General features: G+C 45.7%; 1 long non-coding RNA gene across 1 annotated transcript; it reads right to left on the bottom strand.

The window, feature by feature from the left end:
• Positions 1-6981: 6981 nt before the first annotated feature.
• On the bottom strand, positions 6982-10788 carry LOC310765896. Its single transcript, XR_014549855.1, has 2 exons — positions 8565-10788; positions 6982-7615 (listed from the first exon to the last, which is right to left on the bottom strand). It is a non-coding gene; the product is annotated as an uncharacterized lncRNA (long non-coding RNA).
• Positions 10789-16622: the final 5834 nt, after the last annotated feature.

Genomic DNA, 16622 nt, shown 5'->3' on the forward strand with positions numbered 1-16622 from the left:
TCAGCTCACTTTGTTTTCTTTTGTTTAAAAAAAATTTTTTTTTTTGCTCAACACATAACAACAACAACAACAAGAAAAAGACATACAGTCATACCTCGGGTTACAGATGCTTCAGGTTGCGTTTTTTCGTGTTACGGACCCGCCGAAACCCAGAAGTACCAGAACTGGTTACTTCTGGGTTTCAGCGGTCAAGCATGCGCCGAAGCACCGAATCACAACCCGCGTGTGCGCAGACACGCCGCTGCGGGTTGCGAACGCTGCGGGTTGCGAACGTGCATCCCACACGGATCACGTTCACAACCCAAGCGTCCACTGTATTACACCATAATAAGAATATCATCAGTCACGCATTACATAAAGAATTAATACAAATTCTATAATCCATAAACTGTAATGGTCTCTTCCTTTTCAATCCGGCTTCTCATCTACTCCATAAATCTAATTACCATTCTTTGCTGCCAATACATGTTATTGCTGTCATCTCAAATCAGTTCAAAAAGTATTATATCATATACCTAATGAACGATATCGCTGGTATTATTCAAATGCTGCAATGGATTTTAAGTCAGTATTATTAATTTTCAAATATATTTTAAATGCTTCCCATTTTGAAATAAATTCTTTCCTTTGTTTGTTCTTTAATTTTTCAGATAGGCTGTCTAATTCAGCATAGTCAATCATTTTTTGGACCCACTCTTGTCTGGAGGGAGCTTTTTCACTTTTCCACATTGTGGCTATAAGAACCCTTGCTGCCACCGCTGCATAGAGAAAAATATCCTTAAATTTATTAAGAAAGTCCGTATCAATAATACCCAATAAGTATGCCTGTGGTTTGAAGTTAAAGGAGATTCTTAATATCTTTTCAAGTTCTGAATGGATATCCTCCCCAGAACATTTTAATTTTATTGCATTGCCACTATACATGATAAATGGATCCTGGTTATACTCCGTCACCAACAACTATTTTTTACTCCTTTGTACATTTTGGCTAGTTTCTGAGGAGTTAGGTACCATTGGTGTTGCATTTTAAGAAAATTCTCCCTGATGGCATAACAGGTAGTAAATTTCCAGTTGTTCGTCCAGAGGTTTTCCCATTGGGACATTGTTATGACGTGTCCAAAATCTTGTGACTGCTTTATCATTGATGTAGTGACCTCCTCCTCCTTCACTTCCCAGTCACGGAGGAGTCAGTATGCCTTGGAGAGGATTTTGCATTTTGAATTTAATACCTCAGATTCCAGTCTGGAGATTTCGCTGGAAAAGCCCCCTTTTTTTAATCTAATTTAAATTTATCAAACACTTGATAATACTGAAACCAGTCTGTAATCATCTCTCTAAGATCTTCAAAACTCTTGAGCTTTAATTGATTCTCTTCTTCTTTAGGAGCATTTTATATGTTGGTCAATTTCCGGACATATTTTTTTTCTTCACCGCAGAAGCCTCTAATGGGGAGGTCCACCACGGGACAACAGCTCACCTGGACCAAACAATGTTTCGCATAAAGTAGACACACACACACACACAGAGAGAGAGAGAGAGAGAGAGAGAGAGAGAATACCGCATGTATAATCACATGGCAATAATTGATATAGTAGTTTTAATGTACTATGTACATTACAATGTTTATTGTGTGTGTGTTATATACATGCACACATGCACGTAGAAGCTTTATTATTTGTTTGGTGCCAAAAAGCTGCCTATAAAGAATAAACAAAAATATTGCCAGGGTCCCACCAAATGTGCCTGTCCAAACCACTGAAAATTTTTGGAACACCATCCATGCAAAGAATCTCAGCCTTTTGCACAATTCACAGATACTGACTGTTTTTCACTGAGCATGCAATAAAATGCACTTGGATGCACAAATACATTCATGTCCATATCTTCCTAGGGTCTCTTTACTTGTACCTCATTGGTTAAGGAGCCTTTGGGGAGAGGAACTAAGGATAACTTCCCTACGAATAAAAAGTGTAGTGTGTGGTTTTTAAGTTTTGTGTAACAATGAAAACATCTGTTCCTGGAGCCTGGCCACTGGATTACAACAAAATGACGTCTTGTTTCTATTAATTATCCTCTAGAGACAGGGAAACAAGCTGTCGCTTTCTTCAGCACTAGCTGACAAACCAAATCCTTGTGACAGCTGACGTAGCTCGATCAAATACAGCACAAATTTTGTTCTAACACCACACCAGCTCTACCATGCTCTAAGAGAAGCATACAAAGCCAACAAAGTCCCTTGCCGCGTCCCAAGGGTGCTGACTTGCGCCCCATGTTGGGGGTGCACCGTGGGAGGGGTCCTGTAATGTCACGTGACACATCCTGCCCCCAATACTGGGCTCCGCGCTTGGCCTCCTTCTCGCTGAGGCCTGGCGACCTTCACGCTCCTGGGCAGTGGCTGGGGGGCGCGGAGGGAGCCCTGCAGCAGCAGCAGAGGAGGCTGGCCCCTCTGTATTGGGGGGCCTGGGCCCTCTGCCTCAAAATATTGAGGGCGCTGAAGCACCTAGCACCCCTATAACTGGCGCCCCTGCCACGTCCTATTCTGCCACTTTTAAAAAGTGTCCTGTTACAGATTAGCACGTTGCTATTAGCATCAGTGAAACTGTGCCATTTGAAAGGGTCACTCAAGGCCAGAGGTCAGCAAACCTTTTCAGCAGGGGTCCACTGCCCCTCAGACCTTGTGGGGGGCTGGACTATATTTTTTTGGAGGGGGATGAATGAATTCCTATGCCCCACAAATAACCCCAGATTTAAATAAAAGGACACATTCTACTCATGTAAAAACACGCTGATTCCCAGACCATCTGCGGGCTGGATTTAGAAGGTGATTGGGCCAGATTCGGCCCCAGGCCTTAGTTTGCCTACCCATGCTCAAGGCCACTCATTTCCCCTGACACCACAGCAAGCCCTGACACACCCACAAACCGAGCTGCCCTTTGCACACTCCCCCTGGGATTGCCACCTTTGGTCGGGCAAAATATGGGACAACTTGGGAGGGGGGAAAGAGGGGGGATAAAAATTACTTTTCTTGGTGCAGAAATGACTTCAATCCTTTACAATGGGTTGTTCCCAATACTGGTCATAATCATAGTGTAGATCCAATGAATTTTAGAGGTCTAAGTTAGCAATGTAAGGGACGCGGGTGGCGCTGTGGGTTAAACCACAGAGCCTAGGACTTGCCGATTAGAAGGTTGGCGATTCAAATCCCCGCGACGGGGTGAGCTCCCGTTGCTCCGTCCCTGCTCCTGCCCACCTAGCAGTTCGAAAGCACGTCAAAGTGCAAGTAGATAAATACGTACCTTTCTGGCGGGAAGGTAAAGGGCGTTTCCGTGTGCTGCTCTGGTTCGCCAGAAGCGGCTTAGTCATGCTGGCCACATGACCTGGAAGCTGTACGCCGGCTCCCTCGGCCAATAAAGTGAGATGAGCGCTGCAACCCCAGAGTCGGTCACGACTGGACCTAATGGTCAGGGGCCCCTTTACCTTTAAGTTAGCAATGTACATTAATTTCAATGACTTGCATCCTCCTCACCTGCTGAATTTCTGCCTGTCACAGGAATGGTAAATGTAGAAATCCAGCCAAAAAAGAAAGAAAGAGGGGTGAAGATAGCAACAAATTCCTCACAGACCTTTGCCTCCAATATCCCTTCCTTTGTAACTGCTAATGCCACACACATGCATCATAGTCAGACAACTTAATCTAACCACTAGGGTTACATGTGTACTTCATTTTTGGACCTGTCATTTATACAATATTTTGCATCAATTTATTTAAATCAATAAAAACAACTGTTTGCCATCTATTTGGCTGCGGCTGCATCACTCACGGGATTTAGTGGAACACAGAGGAGTAGGGACCAATAAGAGACAAACTGTGCCCCTTATGGGATGCAGCATTTTTCCTTGATTAAGGGACAGTCCTTTATTATAAGGGACGGGTGGCAAACCTACTCCCCACCACCTCCTGAGACTCGCAAGCTCAGTTAGTAAGTAGTAGCCCCAAATGCTTTCCATAAAGGTCAGTATAGCTGCAACACTTCTGCTTATAACCTCAGGAACCAACCAGACTCATTGGCTCTACCCAGTCTGTAACCTGGGAGGGAGGACTGACTGCGCCATCCTCTCTCATGCATATAAAGCCTCAGTTCCTGCAGGCTTTTCTTGCATAATGTTGAATAGTTAATTGTGGTACAATTCACAGCAAGGAGGACAGAGAGGTACACCCTGATGATATAAGGTATTTGCCTGCGCACCCAGGGTTAAAAGTGGGCAGAGGAATATGCCCTCCTCCAAGTGTCCCAGCGTGTGGGGCTACTCCCAGATCTTTGTGCATTGATTCTACACATATTCAACTGAACACACTTAAAAGACTGTGCGTGCACAGGATTTCCCAAGCACACACACCTTGACCAGTCTAGACCAGGTCAAAAGCCTGGCTGAAGGAATGTGCCCTAGGTAGGAGACTGAGCTTAGAAGGCCAAGTTTGCTGACCCAGAGTGAGAAACTAGGGTGGGTGGAAAGCGATGTAGATTCAGTGGGGCCTGCGCATGTGCATTATATGTTTGTTTGTTTGTTTGTTTATTGCCCTTCATGGGTCTTGCTGCCACCTAGCTATTGCTGCAGTAATATTAAGAGCACTGCTGCACATTTATTTGCATGTGGCATATTATTGGGACATGTTTGGGTTGTCTATGCACCTAGAGTTGATTCTGTGTTTTGAAATTAGCTGTATCCTTCTGCCGTTGCTTTTAAGCTGTAATAACCCTGAATTTCAGGGTTAATATTCACCAACTTATGTGTTGCTGTTTCCCAGGCTGCTGCTTTTCTATTACCTTCTAGCTCACAACTCTCTGCTCTCCACTCTGCCTTTGTCCTTCTAACTACCCACCCCTTTGTCATCTCACACAGAGCCTCTTCCTTTGTTTCCTTAATTGCCCACCACCCAGACTATCACCTCACCAGTGTTAGGCTGTCTGTTCCAAGAATTAGAAGAGGACCCAGGCATTCAGCCCTCCCGCCCCCCAGAAAACTCATAACAATACCGTGCCTGTCTCCTTGGCAGATGTAAATAGGAATCTCAATGTATACATCAAATATAGATGGTGCATTTTCACAATTAATACACTGCTCTTCAAAGTGGATATTTCTGAATTGTAAAATTCATGTAGGTGAGCCAAGTTAGGAGAGACCTTGTTCCCTATTAAGTCCAACTGTATTATGCCTAGAAAAGGTGTGTTTGGTAGAATATGCTCCAGTGTTAGTTAACATGTCTGTACAACCAGAGAAAATAGACATTGTAGACACAGAGGTTGGTATACTTTTGGAAATTTTAGTGAATTGTGAGTGAGGTGGAGTCATTACCACAGCCTTAATTTGGGCTACTGAATAAGTATGGATATCAGTAATATTTAGTGAAAGCCATATATTTTTGTTTATTACAGATGTTGAAGACAGATTTGTAATTCAGAATCTGTCTTTAGAACCTTCGTAACACGCACTGTCTGATTTTTTTAAATAAAAAAATAGTACTGAACGTTTGGAAGCCTGCCAGGTGGATTAGAGGGTGGGAGGGGCATAGGTATGATTTGGGATCCTTGGCTGAAACCTTCTGCTCAGGCCAAATGTTATTTCTGTCCCTTCAAAGATGGTGTACTTATTACACATGCTGACGCAAACCCCTAAGGAGCTGAACGTTATCCTGACTTCATATTCAAGTGATTGTTCTTGGGTGAATAAAATGCATTTTTGAGAAGTTTTTTTTTTTTTTTAAATTTAGGCATTGCTCTGGCAGATCTGCAAGAGTATTAGACTCTTGACAGACAGGGAGAAGTATTATACTTCTTCTCTTCCCCTCTTCGTGCTCCAGTCTCGGCAATGACATCATGGAGTGATCTGATGGACAGGGCAAAGATGAGTTTAATAAGATAAATCCACTGAAGGCAGATTACAGAAGAGTTCGCAAATTGGAAGCAGGACTTTTTAATCCAGAGCAGTTGGGAAGTGAAGAAGAGGGGGCAGGGAAGGAAGAATAATTCTCAGACAGCCCAGCTACTGACAAAGTGTTAAGAAGGGACTGGTTGCAACTCACATCCACCCACGAACAACTCCAGGACCCTATTTAGGGTGGTGCAGGTGCTGAGCTAAGGGGGCACAAAATAATAATGTGAAGAACAGAAGGTGAGAGTGGGGAGGGCACCAAATTCCGTCCCCACCCAGGGTGCCATATTACCAAAGTCCACTCCTTTGGTGGTATTGCTTTTCTGTACTTATCTGGAAACAGAAATCGAAGAGGTTCTGCACAGTGTTGTGATGTTCTGACGTGGGACAAAGACAAGGAACACTTCGCTTTGCTCCGGCTCTTCTGGGCATGAGGCCTCCTGGGGCAGTGAGACTCTTTCTTAGGCTCAGACAACAGACTGCTGTCCCTTGGGAGAAAATGCAGGGTTCCTCCTTACCCCACATCTACATGCACTTTCTGTGTCTTAGATTCAGGCCTTTTCCCCAGGGGGAACTCCCTGGAACTCAGTTCCGGCCCCTCTCAGGTGGGTGCCATTGCCATTCTAAGAGATGAGGGAGGCGTTCATGGGGAGTTCTGGGACCTCTTTTTCTAGAAAAATAACGTTGCTCATTAGACTCATTACCCAAAGTGTCTGAGGCCTGGGTCTTCCAGCCCCTCATAGATAACTAGACCACAAGGGTCCTTTCTACACTAAACTCAATGGTCACAGCTAGCTACCCATTTTCCAGTGAGGGCAAAGCTTGGGAAAAGCTTTATTTGTTCTTGGTGTTTGTTTCCCCGTTTGCTGAAAGGGGAGGTTGGAGCAGGGAAGCGGAGATAGCTAAGCCGGAGGGGCATGTCTGTGCAGGCGGCATGAGCACAGGACGCTCAGTTCCTGCTCAACAGACTGCCTGCTGAGCTTGGGAAGAATGTGCCGTCCAGCCTTTGAGAAGCAGGAGGGAAGAAAATGCAGCCAAGAGTCAGGAAGATTAACAGTATTGAGAATTTTAAAGCACAAAAATAAATAGTCTACATGAAGGCAAGTGGGTACTTTTTCATGGAAAACTTTTTCATTGGCATAACATACAGTTGAAACACCAAGACCCATAAGCCTGGGATAGCCAAATTTTGGTTCATGCAGGAACTGCCTTGTCCTACTGTCCCAAGTCAAATTCAGTATGTCAACTTTTTCTCCTCCTGGCCATCTTAACTTTGTCAATCACTTGTAGCCGAGTAAGATTGTCTTCCATAAACACGGTTTTTGGAAGAAGCCTGTGCGTGAATTTGTTTTATGTTTGTAGATCAGTGCACGCTGACCAACGCATAGTCTTCGCAGTAAGACTATTTCGATGGCATGAGTATCACAACGACCGGTAGATTCCTGTCTGCTGCAGCCTTCATCCGCCTTCACAGCCGTCGTAACATACCGCTTGTTATCATCCACCTGTTCTGCTGTTGAGGACTTCTAGGATCATTCTATGTCTAGCTCCTCCCCTTTGACCTTACCGCCTTGGGTGACCCTGCTGGGAGTACGAGACTCGTGACGGCTTCACTCACAAGGGTCATAGGAACGTGCAAGCCCACTCACCACGACAAATGAGTGAGGCCATCTTAACAGCCCCCCTTCTCTCCACACAAAAGTTATGCAGTGGAGGCATTTTCCACCACTGATATCTGTAGTGATCAGGTGGGATTGCTATGAGGAATTATAACAAATATAGAGTAAGCCATCCGTGTCAGCAATGAAAGCATTGCGTTGACTGGGTTTAAACTATTTTGATATGATTCTTGATCAATCCACACCTCTGCATCCCTGTTCCATTCCTCTTTCTTCACAAGTCACGTACACACTTAGACAGGCAGGCGTCCTGGGTTCTCAAATATAATGGGTAGTTTCGTCGATGTAGCTTTCTTATATATGAATGTTAGGATGTTAATCTTAGGGCCAGGAAACAGGTTTCACATTAAGGTGAGAATGGTCACTGTCCTCCTGGCCATCCTTCTTATCATGTGTATTGATTGTTTATGACCCCCAGGGTTGCTGCATGCGCCCCTTTGTTGTTTTCATTCATTTACTCCAAAAGTATGCATGCCTAACTAGTGTTTATAGTTTAACTTTGTCCCCACTTGGGGTTTGTTTAAATGCTCAGAGGAAATCTGATTGGTTCTTACAAGCACTGTGTCAAGGATTCTTTTGCTAATAAAATGGCCTGGTGAGGGGTGTGGTGTACGCACTTCCTCCGAGAGCCTTACCGGTCAAAGGCTAGTGTTTTATTTTAATCAAGGTCCAGTCCTCTCCTTTGGCTTCAGAATGCAACAATATCCATGTTTGGAAGAGCTTCCCATACAACTCCAGGCATTCCTGTATAGTACCGTGGCATCCTCTGCTGCCTTCCCTTGGTACCCACCAAGGTCCCCTGCCCCTCCCATATTTTTAATGGGGTATGTGGGGCTTCTTGGTGGCTTTCGGGCGGTTGGGGCGGTTACCTGCAAAAATTCTTCAAGTATAAGAGCTGCCTCTTGAGTCAAACTGCTGGAGAGTTACAGCACCTGCTGCTGCGGCTGTTGAGACCGATGTGGGAGAGTCAGGGCAGATGGAGGCATCTTTTTGCTGCTGTAGGTGCACCAGGATGTTTCTTCTCTCTCTGCTCTTCCCAGCATTCATTCCTCCCTCTAAATAACACCAATTCCTCCCTTTTTAATAATACTTACCATCTGCACACTAGTTTAGGAAAATGTTTAAAACATAACATTATCTCAGTAATCCGTACAACAACCCTGTAAAGTAGGTCATATTACAGGAGGCACAGGCAGTGAGAAAGAGTGGCTTCCTTGATACCATGTAGGGAGTTCATGGCAGGGATGTGATTTGAAGTCAGGATGTCCTGATCCAGAGCTGAGCCTCCTAGCTAACTGCTAACTCTCCATCACATTATTCTGCCACTGACACAACTTCTTCTCAATTAAAGCTGAACCTCAAGGCTACGTTTGGGTAACTGGATACCTGTCATTGCAACTGATGCAGTGACAGCATATATCTGTCAGCGTGTTAATGAAAAGATGAAGTCCTGCCAAAAGAAGAGAAAGTGCTGCCTCTGAGGAGCTGCCCTCGGTGGCAGTTGAGGCACAGACCCAGATCTACCCACAGCAAAGAGGCAAGACCAAAAGCTACATTGGCCATTTGTACTCTGAGTTTTGGTCAGTCCCCCCCCCAAACCGTTTATTTAAAGGCACTAACAGGCAGAGCCGACCCTGTGAATGTTTGCACAGGCTTTAGTCCCACTGTATTCAAAGGAGCTGACTCCCAGGTGGGCACAGGGTTGCAGCAGCAAAAAACCATCACGCTTTCTGCCTGTAGTTGCTGATGACCCCACGGCCAGAAAACAGTTCCCACAGGAGCAATTTAGTGTAGTGATTTGTGCAGTGAAGACTGGTCCATTTGGGCAAACCAAACTCAGTCCAGAGGTGGCTTTGCCTGTTTGCTTCCTTCTAGTATTGCCCTTGTAGAACTCAGCGGGGCGGGGGGGGGGGGATTTGCCTACCTCCTTCTTCTTTATTTTTGGCAATCCCTCATAGCCAAGTAAGATTGTCTTCCATAAACATGGTCTTAACAGTGAGTCCGTAAGTGGCTGTGGAGGCCAATTCTGGATCCACACATCCTTCCACAGTGGGGACCTTGGTTTCCGGGCAGGAGTTGATCACGGTGTGGATTTGCCAAGCATGCCTTCCTCTTAGCACGTTTCTCCCTTGCGTCCTGAGTTCGAGTGTCTTCAAAGCCCATGACACCTTTAGTAAAGGCTGTTCTCCAGCTGGAGTGCTCACAGGCCAGTGTTTCTCAGTGTTTATACTACTTTTTTTAGATTTGCCTTGATAGAGTCTTTAAACCTCTTTGGTTGACAACCAGCATTGCACTTTCCATTTTTAAGTTCGGAATAGAGTAGTTGCTTAGGAAGATGATCATCAGGCATCCGCATAACATGACCAGTCCAACGAAGTTGATGTTGAAGAAATAATTGCTTCAACACTGGTGATCTTTGCTTCTTCCAGTACAGTGGTACCTCGGGTTAAGTACTTAATTCGTTCTGGAAGTCTGTTCTTAACCTGAAACTGTTCTTAACCTGAAGCACCTCCCGATGCCGCCGCGCCGCTGTTGCACGATTTCTGTCCTTATCCTGAAGCAAAGTTCTTAACCCGAGGTAATATTTCTGGGTTAGTGGAGTCTGTAACCTGAAGCGTATGTAACCCGAGGTACCACTGTACACTGATATTAGTTCACCTGTCTTCTCAAGTGATGTGTAAGATTTTTCGGAGATACCATTGATGGAATCTTTTGAGGAGTTGGAGATGGCGTTTATAAGTTGTCCATGTTTCACAAGCATATAGTAAGGTTGGTAGTACAATAGCTTTGTAAACAAACATTTTGGTTTCCCTGTAAATGTCCCGGTCCTCAAACACTCTGCACTTCAATCAGGAGAAAGCTGCACTCGCAGAGCTCAGGCGATGCTGGATTTCGGCATCAATGTCAGCCCTTGTGGAAAGATATGCCCAGGTAGGAGAAGCAATTGACATTTTCCAACGTTACACCATTGAGTTGGATTTGTGGCGCTGCAGAGGGGTTGTTTTGTACTTGTTGGTGCAGCACTTTGGTTTTTTAGATGCTGAGTGATAGGCCAAGCTTTTCGTAAGCTTCTGCAAAGATATTTAGGATGGTTCGGAGGTCATCCTCTGAGCGTGCGCACACTACGTTGTCATCAGCATACTGAAGCTCTAGGACCGAAGTTATGGTAACCTTACTATTTGCTTCCAGCCTACTCAGATTGTAGAGCTTTTCCATCAAAGTGTAGGATCATGGCAATGAAAAGAATGAATAGAGTTGGGGCAATAACACAACCCTGTTTAACACCTGATCCCACTGTGAATGGCTCACTTTGAGAGCCATTGTTATCTGCGATTGTTGCTGTCATATTATCATGGAGGATCATGTTTACAAATTTATCTGGGCAGTCAGTTTTCAGAAGGACAGTCTACAGGGCATTATGATTTACAGTGTTGAAAGCCTTAGGTCAATAAACGCCATATACAGGGGTTGGTTTTGCTCTCTGCATTTTTCTTGAAGCTGTTGAGCACTGAAAATCATGTCCACTGTCTCCCTAGAAGGCCGAAAACCATTTTGGGATTCAGGAAGGGTCACCTCGGATATTGTTAAGAGACGTTTTGCTAAGATCCTTGCAGGAATTTTGCCGGCCACAGCTAATAGAGAGATGCCTCGATAGTTTCCACAATCAGTTCTGTCACCTTTTTAAAAGAGATTGATAATTTTGGCATCTCTAAAGTCTGCTGGGATTTCTTCTCTTTCCCATATTTTTTTGATGAGTTTGTGAAGTTGTTGTGTAAGTTCAATTCCGCCCACTTTGAAGATTTCAGTAGTATCCCATCAGGTCCACTGGCTTTGTTGTTTTTCATTTGGTTAATAGCTGTACACAACTCTCCCAGATTTGGAGATACTGCAAGCTCATCTTGCAGAATTTGTGAAAGGACCTCAGCAGCTATGGGCGAGTTGCGGTTAATTCCCAGCTACTGGTATTCAGAGACTCCCCAACAGTGGAGACCAAAGTGAAGAAATGCGGACTGCTATGTCTTAAGTACTATGAACTATTGACTGCTACAGCATGCCTGCTGCCACATATTTTCTGCTATGCAAAATCTCTGAATGTCAGGTGCTGGCTTTGATTACAAAACATTTGCACAATATTCACATCAAGGATAGACTTCAAGTAATCATCATCAAATTTTGCAGAAGAGAATTTTTGTGGGTAAATTTGTCCTGGCTTCTGCAGGCAGGAAGCTGAGAGGCTAAAATACAATCTTTCTGGAGACAAACTCTAGAATTGAATGCCCTCGTCTCCCTTCCCAAATCGCTAATCTTAGCTCTTATATAATCAGACTGATGGGCCCTGGAGGTCAATAGGGTGTCAGCTGCTGCTCCTACTAATTATATAGCTTCACGTAACAAACAGACTGCAAGGATTGGGGAGGGAGATCTAAACGAGAAATAGGACATTGCCGTCTGGAACAATCTTTTGTTTTTCTTGGCTCTCTTGGGTATTCCCTGCATCTTCAGCCCCAATGGAGGTTTGTGTTGCTGATATGGGACATACCCACAAAAGCCACATGATGCACAACTTCAGTTCAACCATGTTACTCTGTTGCCCCAAAAGCAGCAACGAGTCCTGTGGAATCAAAAAGCAGACAAAATTATTATGGCATAAGTTTGTAGAACATCATATTTAATAATCCAACTTGGAGCAACCCGCGGAACAGAGGCAGTCACACCCCAGCTGTTCCCTGCTATGGAAGAAGAATACTACATGCGAGTTGTCACAGATTTCTGCAATAGCAAGAGTGGGGTGCGGGGAAGCTTGACAGCCCACGCTTTTGACGGGTAGCATCCTGGCTTTATTGCTGAATGATTGACAGCTGGGTTAACTATAGAGCCAACCCGGGCGTGTGCCATATACACTGCAGGATGTGAACTAGTACTAGTTGCCCTTTGGAGCTAGTACAGATTTCCTACTTTCTGGGCTATTGGAACTCCTGGAGAGAGGAGGAGACTGTAATTAGTTCCAGCAACTAATGTCACAGACCAGGATCCTCTGGTCCTGGAATCAGATGGTCTCAGAGAAGAAATCCACACTTCTGCCTGCTATAAAGCTCCAAGATCTGCTCTTGCACTCTCAGACTGGACAAATCTGACTGGATTGCTGCGCCCAGTGGGGTCACCACCCAGCGGTCGTAAAAGACAATTGAACTGTTTCTTTTTTCTTTTCCGAGGCACTGCTGCTTTCATGGACACCAGCTGCCCTCAGATTACCTTTCCCCCCATCTATCAGTCCTGACTCTGCATTATTCCCCTTCACCTTTGCCATTTTTCTTGCAAACAGCTTTGGGCCAGAGTCCAGGAGCAGGTGAAATTTTATCTAACAAGATGAAAGCTCAACAGAATACTGATGTGCCAGCAGGGCAGGGATGCATGAAAAAAGCAGGGACAGCACAGAGCCCTGGGCTACAGCCCCTGCCCCAAAACAACATGGGGGGGGGACCAGGATTATGAAGCACCTTGTGAAGAAGGAATGTTGACGTATGGCATGGCCTATAAGCTGCAAGAGTGTACCTATAGGCATGCAGAGCCCAGAGCCTCAGCTGCGTTCTTCTAAAATGCTTTGCTTCAATTCAGCCTGAGCCACAGCACAATGCAGATCCTTTGGGCGCACTCTGCATGGGTATTATCATGGACCAGTTAGACACAGAGGAATGGTGGGAGGAACCAGCTGGGCAACCAACAGGGGAAGAAGGCTCAGAGCCAGGGGAGTGGTGGTAGGACAACGATGAGTGGTCACAGGGAGCAGAGAGAGAAGACTGGGAAGAGGAGGCATTGGAAGCTGAAAGGGTAACAGGGCTTAGAGCTAGGAGAGTCTACGGCAGAGAGACGTCCAGAATCAGGACTCAGCTAGACTGGTAAAGAAAAAGCACTTTATATGTGTTGCATATATAACACTGTGACACCAGATGGTGCTGTGGAGTCCAGTCTTTCCCTATGGGATTTCCCTATATGAGTTTACAACATGCTTAACTGAATCGCTTCTTTGACATGTCTAGATGCAGCCTCAGAGGCAGAAGCTGAAGCAGGAGAGTGGGATGAGGAAGGCAAGAGGCAGAGGTGAGTCAGCCTGGTGAAGAGTCACGGGGGCTCCTGCTCCTGCTCCTGCTCCTGCTGTGACAAGCACCCCTCCACCCTGGTCTCCCAGAGCTAGAAGAGGCATGAAAAGGATGGAGGATAGGTTAGATGCATGCAGCTGCAGTTTCCGATTGCTTGGAAAAGCCCTGGTGAGAATGTAGGGCCTTTCAGTCTCAGTAACTGATCCATGGGGGATGAGCACCACAAAAATATCCGCTTCACAAGCTGTGCAACGGAGCAGGAACCTCGAAGAAAAGGGGACAGCTTCTGCAGTGCAACCGAGAGTGCACCTGTTTTGCTCCATATATGCTCTTGTGAAATGCCCGGCAGCTTGGAACATGGTGTCTTATGTCATATATAATAAAGGCAAAAGAGTATACTTTACTGAAATAGTTTCCAAACATGTTAGCTTGGGGGAACCTTATGGGGAAAGCCATGTGTTTGTGTATTGCAGGCAGCAAGGTTACAGCCCTTTGCAGGTTTCTCAGAATCTGGCAGCAGGGTGACCAAGTAGGAAAAGAGCTCATGCCTCCTGCACCTTAAGAGTTGTGAAGGCCAGAGCCGTGGGGTCACAGAGGTTCCCCACTCTTGCCCTGCCTAGTCCAGGATTCTTTCCCACAGTGACCAGCCAGATGCAGAACAAGAAGCCAACGAGCAAGACATCAGCACATCAGTACTTTTAAAGTCTTCTTGGTCCGCAAGAGTGAAGAAGATCGCATGAACACCATGCATTTAAAGCACAAGGCTCCCCCAAAGAATCCTGGGAACTGTAGTTTGCAAGAACACTCTGAGAATTACAGCTCTCTGGTGGGTAAATGACAGTTCCAAAGAGGGACTCTCACTGGAGTGAGAACTGGCATCTGTGGCACCTTATAGAGCCTCTATGAAAATGAGCCTCCCCTCTTAGGAGTTTCAAGAATATTGGGGAAGTTTCTGTGGAACTCTGCAATGGTGCAGCTCATATATAACGATTAAATCATTTGAATTTAAATGTTTCCTTTTAGCGTCCAAAGAGCTTCAGATGCAGATGCAGCTCTAATAGAAGCATCTAGAAAGGGCAGTCAGGCCACATGAAGCTGGAACGGAGCAGCAAGACTCAAGAGCCCATTCATTCATTCATTTCATAATATCAACCCCTGCCATGTGGGAATCCCCTGCAGACAACCACAGTGTGTGAAGACAGACAATCATGTTGTGTATCCATAGCAGTGACCAGAGGAGGAATGACCACTGGGAGGAGCACAGAGAGAAGAAACACCACAGTGCATCTGCAGCAGCACAACTGGATGCCTTCATCTGCCCCAGCTGCAACAAAACATGTCTTTCCCATATCAGTCTCTGTGCTTCTAACAGTTCAACTTCATCCCCAAAGGGACACTCCTCCATTGTCTCCCCAGACAGATGGATGCCAACAACATATGAATGTGCAGGAAATAAGATGCAAAATTTGGCTGACCCTGTAGGTGGAGGTCCTCTCGTGAATAAGTTCATATATGTCTTCATCCCAACACCTTGTGCAGGTGTGGCTTGGGGGTTGCAGAAGCCGGGAAGAACCATCACTGACGGAGGAAGAGGGAGGCAAGGGAGCGCACCTCCCCCGGCACCACGATCCCAGTGGGGTGCCATCGCAGCTGCCCCCCCACGCTGGGCACCACGCCCCCGCAGGTGATGCGCCACGCCCCCGGGACGCACGCCAGCCCCGCCCCTGCCTGCTCTCCACCACTGAGAACCATCTGTTAGGAAGTTCTAGGTCTGGGTTTTCTGTATCAAGCCAGGGGGTGGACCATATGGCCCCTTCCAACTCTATGGCTCTGTGACTTGAATGTAGACCACTCAGGTAGCAGCAGCAGCATCAAGCAATTGACTGCAGATTCTCTGGGCTTTCTGTCTTGTTTCCAAATTCCTGCAGAGGAATTTGGAAACAAGGCGGGTCTTTTTCAAAGATGAGGGAACAGTGGAAAATCCCCACTCTTTTCACAGCTGAAGGTTCCTGCCAGAGGAAACAACTTAATATTTCTTTATTGGTATGCTGGTAAGTAAAAAGAAAAAGGAAAAGGACAGCCCAGGCGTGGTGATGGTAAGTAAATAAATTGGACAGACCACACAAAGGCCTCACATCTCTTTCTTGTTTCCCATTGCGATGGAGTTCAAAAGGATTGCCCCTCCCTGTGTCCAAAGCAGCAGGACATCCAACTGACCTTTGCAAAAATCAGTTTCCTTTGGAAGAAAGAGAACTGAAATTGTCTGGGCAGTGGGGAGCAATGTGAAACACGATTGGCAAAAAGCCGAGAAAGATTTACAGGAATACATCCAAAAATGTAATTTGGTCCAATACAGAGAAATGAAGGTGGTGGCTTCTGGGACATCTCACACTTTTGCCTGACTTAAATGTGGGAAGCATGCAGGAGCCACAAACCCTGGACTTGTGGGGTGAAATTCAACATCACACTCTCGCAATCGTTCCACCTGCACCAGCATTTCAGATGGAGCAACCCCCGCTCTCCCCATCACCTGCTGATCCCTGAGCCATTATGGGAGGTGCGCAGGGGAAGAAGGTAGAGAGCCGAATGGCACAAGTGGAAGTCCTTGTACAAGGCTTCTGCTGGCAAGGCTGCTTAGGTGGATCTCACCCATTGTTCTCGAAGGGTCTTAGGGAGTTTAAACCCACCAATCAGAGATGAGGTGTTGCGAAAGAAGCTTCTATCCCAAATAAAATGGAAGAGAATCTTTGTAAATAAATCATATATTCTGAAGACACCCCATCTCTGCTGTGCCTCATTTCCAAAGGAAACATGAACCCTGAGTAAGTGCCTGGGACTCCCAGAATCTTAGACTGCTTGGAAATTGGGGTGGCTTGCAACAATATTTACAAGAACTTTCTGGATTCTTTTAGTC

This window comes from Podarcis filfolensis (assembly GCF_964270895.1).
Source record: "Podarcis filfolensis genome assembly, chromosome: 6".
Classification (NCBI taxonomy): Eukaryota; Metazoa; Chordata; class Lepidosauria; order Squamata; family Lacertidae; genus Podarcis; species Podarcis filfolensis.